We start from the raw sequence: 9,007 nt of genomic DNA, 5'->3' as shown, positions 1-9,007 counted from the left end.
TCTTACTTATTTCCTTTTTTTTAATAAAATGTGTTTATCTTTATGTGAATTGGTGTTTTGACTTCATGTATATCTGTATGAGGGTGTCAGATCTCCTACAGCTGGGGTTACAGACACTTGTGTCCTGCCATGTGGGTGCTGAGAATCGAACCCAGGTCCTTTGGAAGAACAGTTAGTGCTCTTAACTATTGAGACATCTTTTCAGCCTTCTTTTATTTCTTATGTTCCAAACATTGTCCTAAGTTCTTTCAAATAATTTTCTCAGTTAAATCTTCCTATACCATGTGTACTGAGATGCTTATCTTTTATTATACATGAAAACACTGATGCCCAGAGAACTGGTGGCTCATTTTAAACTGAGATTTGTCTTGCTCCAAAGCTTACATTATCTCTACCATCCTACTTTGTCTCCCTGTAAAGTTTAAAGGACTCACAAACTATTACATTTGTGTGGCAAAGTACATATTCGCACATGCAATCTCTAGCCACACTGTTGCTTATGTGCCATTTGGAAGAACACAGGCCAGATCAAGGAAAGACTTCCAGGAAAAAAAAATGCATGAAATACAAGTCAATTCTACAAATACCACCAAGAGTTCAAAATGTCAGTGAAATGCATGTTTTTTGTTTCACCCATTAACTCATGAGTTATTTAAGAAGGACCAATTACATTTCAGACACTATTCTGGCCATTTAGGATACAAAATTCTCTGGCTTATTGGACATGCCAGCATTAGTATCAGGGATTCTACAAACACTGTTACAGTATTTTAGGGTGTTCAATATATTTTTAGGACATTATCTCATTACCCAAGAAAGAAGAAACAGTAGACTTTTGAATGCTGGGATATTACTTTATTATAGCTCTCCAGACTCCTGAGTTTTAGACCATTACATAAGTCTTCATTACTATGCACTTCAGTGCACCTAAGGACTTTGTGCCCTAGTCTCATTGCTCCTTTTAACAGTGAATAATTATTGTCCTGTTGAGTTTTACTGGCAACTTGATACAACCCAGAGTCGCTTGGGAAATGGGAACCTCAACTGAAGAATTGCTTCAGTCAGATTGGCCTGTGACGGTGTCTTGGAGGAATTGTTTTGGTTGATGATAGATGTGGGATGGCTTCGTCCACAGCTTAGAGCTGAGCTATCTAAGAAAATAAGAAAAAACAAGCCAGAGAGCGAGGGAGCCAGCAAGCAGCATGCCTCCATGATTTCTGCTTCAGTTCCTGCTGCCAGGCTCCTGCCTTGAGCTACTCCCCTGACTTCCCTCAGGGACCAGCGGTTATCTGGAGGCATACACTGAAATAAGCCCTGTTCTCCACAAACTGCTTTGGATCATGGTGTTTATCACAGAAAGAGAGAGAATGAAACAGATGTGCTCTCAGGATGAGATACAATGGGTTATGTGGCGACTCTGGAGGGAAACAGACCGTGGAGGGGTTGGCTTGTGTAAATACCGCCAAGCTACAGATGGGAAAGAATTTCTGATGCCCCTGAGGCTTCCTCATGCTACTTCCTAACCACCCCCTCAGGGTAAGTCATATCCTGAGGTTTGCTTCTTCCTTGATCCCACCCCTGTTGCATATACGATGGCAGTTTATTCTTTCTCACTGTGTAGGAAGTGGCCATGTATCTTTGATGGAGCTTTGGACTGTTCCTCTATTTGCCTTTTAAAAGTAAGGCTGATACATCTATGTTTGCATGTTTTTAAAATCAATGTTCTGTTGGTCATATTTTTATCATCCCTGAGATTATGAAAACTTTTTTCTTAAGGCAACTCATAAAGTGAAGTATTTTCCTCATGATTTGGCACAATAAAGTTTGCTAGTGTTTTGTGTTTATAGATGTAAGCTGAAGTTTCCAGAAAAAAAGATACTATACCCATGTTTCAGACCAAACTTTGTGGCTGTGGGAGACTGTCAATGACCTGGAGACAAGTTATCATGGGCTCTTTTTAGTCCCTTTAATAGCCAGTCATTGACCAGCCCTGTTTCCCTTTGATTATCAAAACTTCAACATATTTTTAGCAGACTCCTGCTTCCATCTATCCAGTTGCCAAGAAAGCCACATGATAGCATCTGAAAGTCACAGAAGAGTTTTCTCAGTTTCTCTACAGCCTGCTTACTTACGGTATTAGGGAAATGCCTTGATTTATGACTTTATTGGTTCTGTATTAAATAAGCTCTCCTTTAATGTCTTTCATAGTGGGACATTTTATTCAGGGCACCTTGAATCTATATTACTATGGTCATTCGTGGTAGCTACCTCTTATCCCCTTTGACACGAGATCTGTGTTTTGTATTGACAGATATCAGAAGAAACACTTTAAATTAAAAAAGAAAACATGATTCTGGAGCCTAAAGCAATGAAAAGTGAAGACGTTTCTTCAGACAATAGGACTAAGGCCATCTGTTCTCAGGAGTGGTTTAATGAGGCTATCTAAGGAGCTACTTAGAAAGTTATTTTTAACTTGATGCGAGTTGGAGAGAATCCAAACTGTGACTAGGGGCTCCACTGGCAAGACAACCAAGGGAATCTGTTGAAAAATACTGAAGACTAGGATGTCCTCATCCTAGTGTGACGTGTTTCTAAGGCCTCGTATGTCAAAATAGTGAGATTATCTGCTCCTGGTCACTGTACAGCTATGCAGTTCTCAGTGCTATCTCTGGTATGTGCTGTGTGTGTGCTGTCGTGTATGACTCCTCCCTTGTATAGTTTCCTTTCTAACTATATCACCCCCACGCACACAAATAGCTACAAATGTTTAAATCCAGGATGCACATAGGAAGGGGCCCATGGCATTTGTCTTTATGGGTCTAGGTTACTTAATTAAAGCTAGAACCTCCTACGATCAAGGAACTTCGATTCATAGGAGTCATCACTATTTCATAGCCGGAATGGGCTGCTGTAGAGAGATGGGAAGTTTTCCTACAGCAACATCGATCAATGAGTTGTGGGGGGAAGCTTGGCTGTCACACTGCAAAATCTGAGGTTTTAATCACTGTGCTGGTATGAGACCTTCCGGCCCCTTTTCCTAACATAAAAAGCCAAAGCGAAACAAAAATACTCATTGAGCTTTCTCCCTTACTGTCACTTGGGAGGCAGAGTGAAAAACAGACACCACTGGAGCCAGTCAAATTATAAAAGCGAGACAGGTGGACTACGCAAGCTGACAATGGGATTTATCATCAGAATAATTTTACTGAGTTTCTCCTGTGTTGTGTGCTGGAAAGATCCAAAGATATAAACACCATTACTCTGTCTATTGTACAAGCGAAGGGTCAGAGCAGACAAAACACTCTTCAGCGTCACTGAGAACCTCCACTCCTGTCCTCACGCCCTGTAGCTGTGGCGACCCAGAAGGGTGGGCCTTCAGCTTGCTGCAGGGGACTGGCTTCCAGCTGAAGGAGTGTTGCCACTGTACTGTGCTCAGAAGCTCCTGCATAAATTCATGCCCGCTGATAACATGGCTTTTTAGGTGAATTCTCTTCATTTTTTAAAGTTAACAACTAGTTAAAACAAATAAAAAACAAAAACAAACAAACAAAGAACCGATAAAACGAAGTACCTCCGAGCAGGCCACAGAAAACAAGCCCGTGGGCTGGATTTGGCTGCAGGCTGAAAACTTGCTATCCTGTTAATGAGAGTGTGTGTTTTCGTGGCCAGTGAGACATCCACTCACTGGCCCTGCCCTGCTCTAGACTAGACTGTTAGCAAGGCAAGTGTTGAGAGTTGAGATGTCCTCAGGCCTCTGGAGTGTGGCCCTTGTCTGTGGACACCAGACTCCAGCTTTATCACTGAGGTTCAGATTTTAAAGTGTTAGAGTCAAAAGGCACTTAATTTCATTTCCGCAGGTCATTTAGATTGCAAACTAATTTTCACCTGGATAAAAAAAAGCTTAGTTTAAGTTTGTCATGCTCAATGTGTTCTATTACTTCTAAAATTCATTCTAGTAAATTTTAAATTGGATTGAAATTATATTGGCTTCTGGCCTAAAATGCTTGCATTTCGATTTTTTTTAGATTACCTTTTATTATAGTTTTGGTAAAATAATTCTATTGATATCAGAATAAAGGCACATAAATTCATACAAAACAATCTGCAAATAAAACTGTCCACTTCCAAGATTTTACCCTCTTAGTTTTGCTGTCATGGAGCTATCACACACAATAATTGTGGGTAGTAAACCAACACACACACACACACACACACACACACAAGTGTGTGTGTGTGTGTGTGTGTGTGTGTGTGTGTGTGTGTGTGTGACACTGGGGATTGACCCCCAGGGCCTTACCTCTGCTAGGTGAGCAGTGAGCTGTTTCTCCTACCAACTCTTTAAAAATGCTTCCTCCTTTTACTTATGGATTACAGTGCTGGAGGTGGAAGCTGGGGGCTCACACTTGGACCAGGCACATGTTACATATTGTTACATGTAACAATATGTAAATATTGTTACATATTGATTGTTCATGTATCTATTAGGAATGTATACCAAAGTAACACAACAGGCCAGAGCAAATTATCAGAGTTAATCAATATGCTGGGCTTGAAACCTATTGCCAACAGTTAGCTGGCAAATTTGAAGGTGGGCCTTAGCCGACCTTTAGAGCGCACACTTTGTGTATCTGCCTCACTCTTTCTAACCTCTTACCTTTCCTGCTTTCATTCTCGCCTTTCCTATGTTCTCTTCGGACTTAACGAACTTTGTGTTTTTATTCATTCTGTGAATCTTGATAAAACACCTGATGCCTTTCTAAAATAAAGACTAGTAAGTACACATAAATAAAGCAATAAGGTAGCCGCTGTTAATTTGATGGCGGTGTTGAGATATTGGCCTCTGTCTGAGAACAAACTCATTAAGGGATGCTGGCTGACATGATAAAGTGCCAGTGAAGATCTCAGAGTGATGTCTCTAATTGCCCAGGCCTTTTTTACATTAGGTTTCTGCATGAATTATAACTCTTCAGTGAAGATAAAAAGGCTTCTGCAAGAAATTGCCCCAGTGCTATATGGGCTGTCAGACTGGAGGGCATCTCAAATGAGATTAATGATGTCAGCACTAATATAAGAAGATTTAGCATAACCAAGATTATGGCTTCTGCAGAAACCTGCCAGCACTCATTTATTTTGAATAAATATTATTTTTAATTAAAGTCCTAAGGTGGGTTATTCCTAAAATAATGAGATCTACAGTGATTTCCTTTGGGAATTAATTTTCTCTTTTAATTCCCAGTCATTTTGATGGTTATGGCTCATAGAGTCTCACTCATGACAGTCAGCTTTGTAGAACATGCTGATTTTCAGCTAAAGACACGAAATAACCCATTGTTTGTTATATACGGTCCTCTCATTTTCTAGCTGCACTTACCCTTTAGTCCAAGCACATTTACGAGACACTGCCCATAGATTCTGAGGAGAGTCTTCTCTGCAGGATAAGAAAATTGCTCATGAGAAAAAAAAATGCCTTAAAAGGCAAAGTGACTGTGAATATGAACTCAGAGAATTACGTTATTCTTACTTTTATTGGCTCTGTTTTTTTTTTCCCCCTCTGAGCTTTTTGTTAAATACTTTACACATATACATTCCTGTTCACGTAAGAACTTGCCATGCTGGGAAAATCTCGATTGACTTTTACTGGATCATGAAACAGAGAATGCAACAGCGACTCTGAATTCCACAGCTCAAGTTCAGAGCACCAGGCCAGGCGGCTTCTCTGCTCATTGCAACAGCCCAGCATAAAGCCAACTTCCGTAGTCAGTGTTCTATTGCTTTGAGGAGACACCATGACAGTGGCAACTGTTATCAAAGAAAGCATTGAACTGGGGCTACCTTACAGTTTCACAGTGTTAGTCCATCTCATCATGATGGGGAGCATGCTGGCAAGTGGGTAGACAAGGTTCTGGAAAAGTAGCCGAGAATTCTTTATCTGGGTCTATTAGGCAGCAGGAAGAGAGAGAGAGCCTCTGGCCTGGCTTGGGCCCTTGAAACCTCAAAACCTTCCCCTAGTGACACACTTCCTCCAACAAGGCTACACCTCCTAATCCTTTCAAAAATAGTGCCGCTCTGGTGACCAAGAATTCAAATCTATGAGCCTGTGGGGGTTTGGGGTGGGGTACAGGAGAGCAGTCTTCTCTAAACTACCGCCATAACCTTCATATTCATCGGTATGCATCAGTACATGGCTTAACCAGATTTTCGGTGACTCAGTAGAGTTGGTGTTTTATTATTGCATTACAAAGCCTAAACACTGTGCTATAAAACAATCTCATTATTAGCTTTGAGCATGCTGTGGGTCAAGAACCTAGACAGACAGATGACGATGCTGGTGTTGAGGCCTTAGTGTGAAGATTATGAGAATGGAGGAGCCTGTCCTTGAATGTCTGATGTTTGTTGCATGTTTAGAGCTAGAAACTCAGTTGAGACTGTTACCTAGATAACAGCAATAAGGCGATTCTAGAGGAGCCTGGCTTTGTCAGTTTAGGGTGGGTCCAGTAGCTGTTCATCTTCCATGGCATCTCAGTGTTGAAAGCGTGAGTGTTCCAGGAGGGTTAGGCATAAGCATACACCTTTCTGAGCAAGATCGGGGCACAGAGGGAGTAGGCCACCTGTGATCGCCCATGTATTCTGTTGGTTGCAAGCAAGTCATGGGGCACAGATAAACATTCAGAGTCATGACAAATTTGCAGACATGTTTCAAAGCTATCCCGGAGACTAACAAGGATGACTATAAATTGCTATTTGTGGATTGTTGGTGTTGGGGCCGCTCTCTTTCTTCGGTTAAGTCCACATTTTGTCCAGCTATTTCCTGCTGATACATTTGTTTTTCAGACATGTGTGTAGGAGATGCTCCGGCAGATGTGCCCCTGATGTCTAGAGCTAGCTACCTCTGTGAGTTGGCCAGGGAAATCTTTCTCCTCGGGTTGCAGAGAGTGAGACTGTGTCTTCTATTTCCCTTTTCTCATTTGAGGACCAAGTGCAGGCTAAAACAAAATGACAACAATGAAAACCCACTGGATTTGTTTTGTCATTGGCATGAGATAATACATCCGGGTAATTCAATAGTTAGTCATTTAAAATGTCTGTTGACAGAGAGCCCCTGCTAGTGGAGACAGAAACCATGCTGAAAAGTTTGTTTAGAAAATGTAGAATTGGAATTGAATTGTGCACTTCCTGTGTGTTGAATATATGATGAGTGAAAAGTTCCTTTTGGTTTCCCTTTGAAAAGAAAGAAAGTTTAGTTAAGATACCAAATCACTGAGGCTGTTAAGCTGGATAGAAACCAGAGTTAAATGGATGATGTGGTGCCTCCTTTCCCCTAGGCCTTCATCCTGTGGGTGCATCTTCACGACATAGTCAAGTTGAAACCTTCAAGCTGGCCTTTAAAGAACTACTCTAACTGGCTGGGACTGGCCTGGGATAAGGCGCTGAAGAACATGGGTAGTTAGTGATTTAAATGTCACTCACTTTATATGTGCAATGTGTGTGTACAAGGCCATTGCTGTTAGTGTGCCTTCCCTGGAAGGAGCTTATCTAGCATCTGGAATGCTGGGAGAAGGCTGATGCCATTCAGTAATCTTCCATGAAGCTTTTTTCCACATTAACAGAAATCTGAATTGGGTAGATGTGTTGTATAGCTATATTTTTTAAATAAAATTTTGCTTATGATTTATTGATATAAAACACAGCTTTTGCTTGGAAGAAAATATGTTACAATGAACCAAATATGAATGACAATTTCCAGGGACAAAGATTCAGCTTACCCCAAATAATACTCCTTATCATGGAAGAGGTCATGTGAACTTTTACAGTCTTGACCATCCAGGCTTGGTGCTGGAGCAGACAGGCATAGCGCTGGAGTAGTAGCTTTTGATCTGCAGGCAGCAGGCAGAGAAAGAGAAATGTTGAGCCTGTGTGGCCTTTTAAAAACTTAAAAGCCTATTCTCAGTGACACACCTTCCTCTTAAAGGTTACACCTAACCCTTCCAAAGAGTTCCACTGTGGGGGACCACACGTTCAAACATCTGAGCCTATGTGGTCATTCTCATTCAAAACATCAGAGTGTCATTAACGAATGCCTTTGTAGGGACATCAGGAAAACCAGGTAGAGCCAAGGGGAAACCTCTGGATGGATTCCAGAAATTTTATCATATCACATTCTTTTTTTTATATTAATTATAGTTTATTTACTTTGTGCCCCAGATGTAGCCTCCTCCCTCATTCCCTCCCAATCCCATCCTCCCTCATCTCCTCTTTGCCCCTCTCTAAGTCCACTTATAGGGGAGGTCCTCCTCCCCTTCCATCTGACCCTAGCTTATCAGGTCTCACCAGGGCTGGCTGCAATGTCCTCCTCTGTGGCCTAGCTAGGCTGCTCCTCCCACGGGGGGCTGGAGAGGTCAAAGAGACAGCCATAGAGTTCATGCCAGAGACAGTCCCTGTTCCCCTTACTAGGGTACCCACTTGGATACTGAGCTGCCATGGCCTACATCTGAGCAGGGGTTCTAGGTTATATCCATGAATGGTCTTCTATTGGAGTATCAGTCTCAGAAAAGACCCCATGCTCAGGTTTTGGGGTTTTTTGGTTCTGTTGCTCTCCGTGTGGAGCTCCAGTCCTCTCCAGGTCTTATTATCTCCCCCTTCTTTCATATGATTCCCTGCATTCTGCCCAAAGTTTGACTATGAGTCTCAGCATCTGCTTTGATACACTGCTATGTAGTCTTTCAGAGGCCCTCTATGGTAGGCTCCTATCCTGCTTCTCGTTTTCTCCTACTTCCAATGTCCATCCTATTTGTCTTTCTAAGTAAGGATTGATCTTCTTACCCTGGGTCCTCCTTCTTGTTTAGCTTCTTTAGGTGTACAGATTTTAGTATGTTTATGCTATCTCATCTTATAGGTCTAGTATCCACTTATGAGTATATACTATGTGTGTCTTTCTGCTTCTGGGATACCTCACTCAGGATGACCATTTCTAGGTCCCACCATTTGCCTGATTTCATGATTTCCTTGT

This window comes from Psammomys obesus, unplaced genomic scaffold (genome assembly GCF_907164565.1).
Source record: "Psammomys obesus unplaced genomic scaffold, mPsaObe1.curated_primary_1811, whole genome shotgun sequence".
In the NCBI taxonomy this organism is placed as follows: Eukaryota; Metazoa; Chordata; class Mammalia; order Rodentia; family Muridae; genus Psammomys; species Psammomys obesus.
This window is presented reverse-complemented; position numbering follows the sequence as displayed.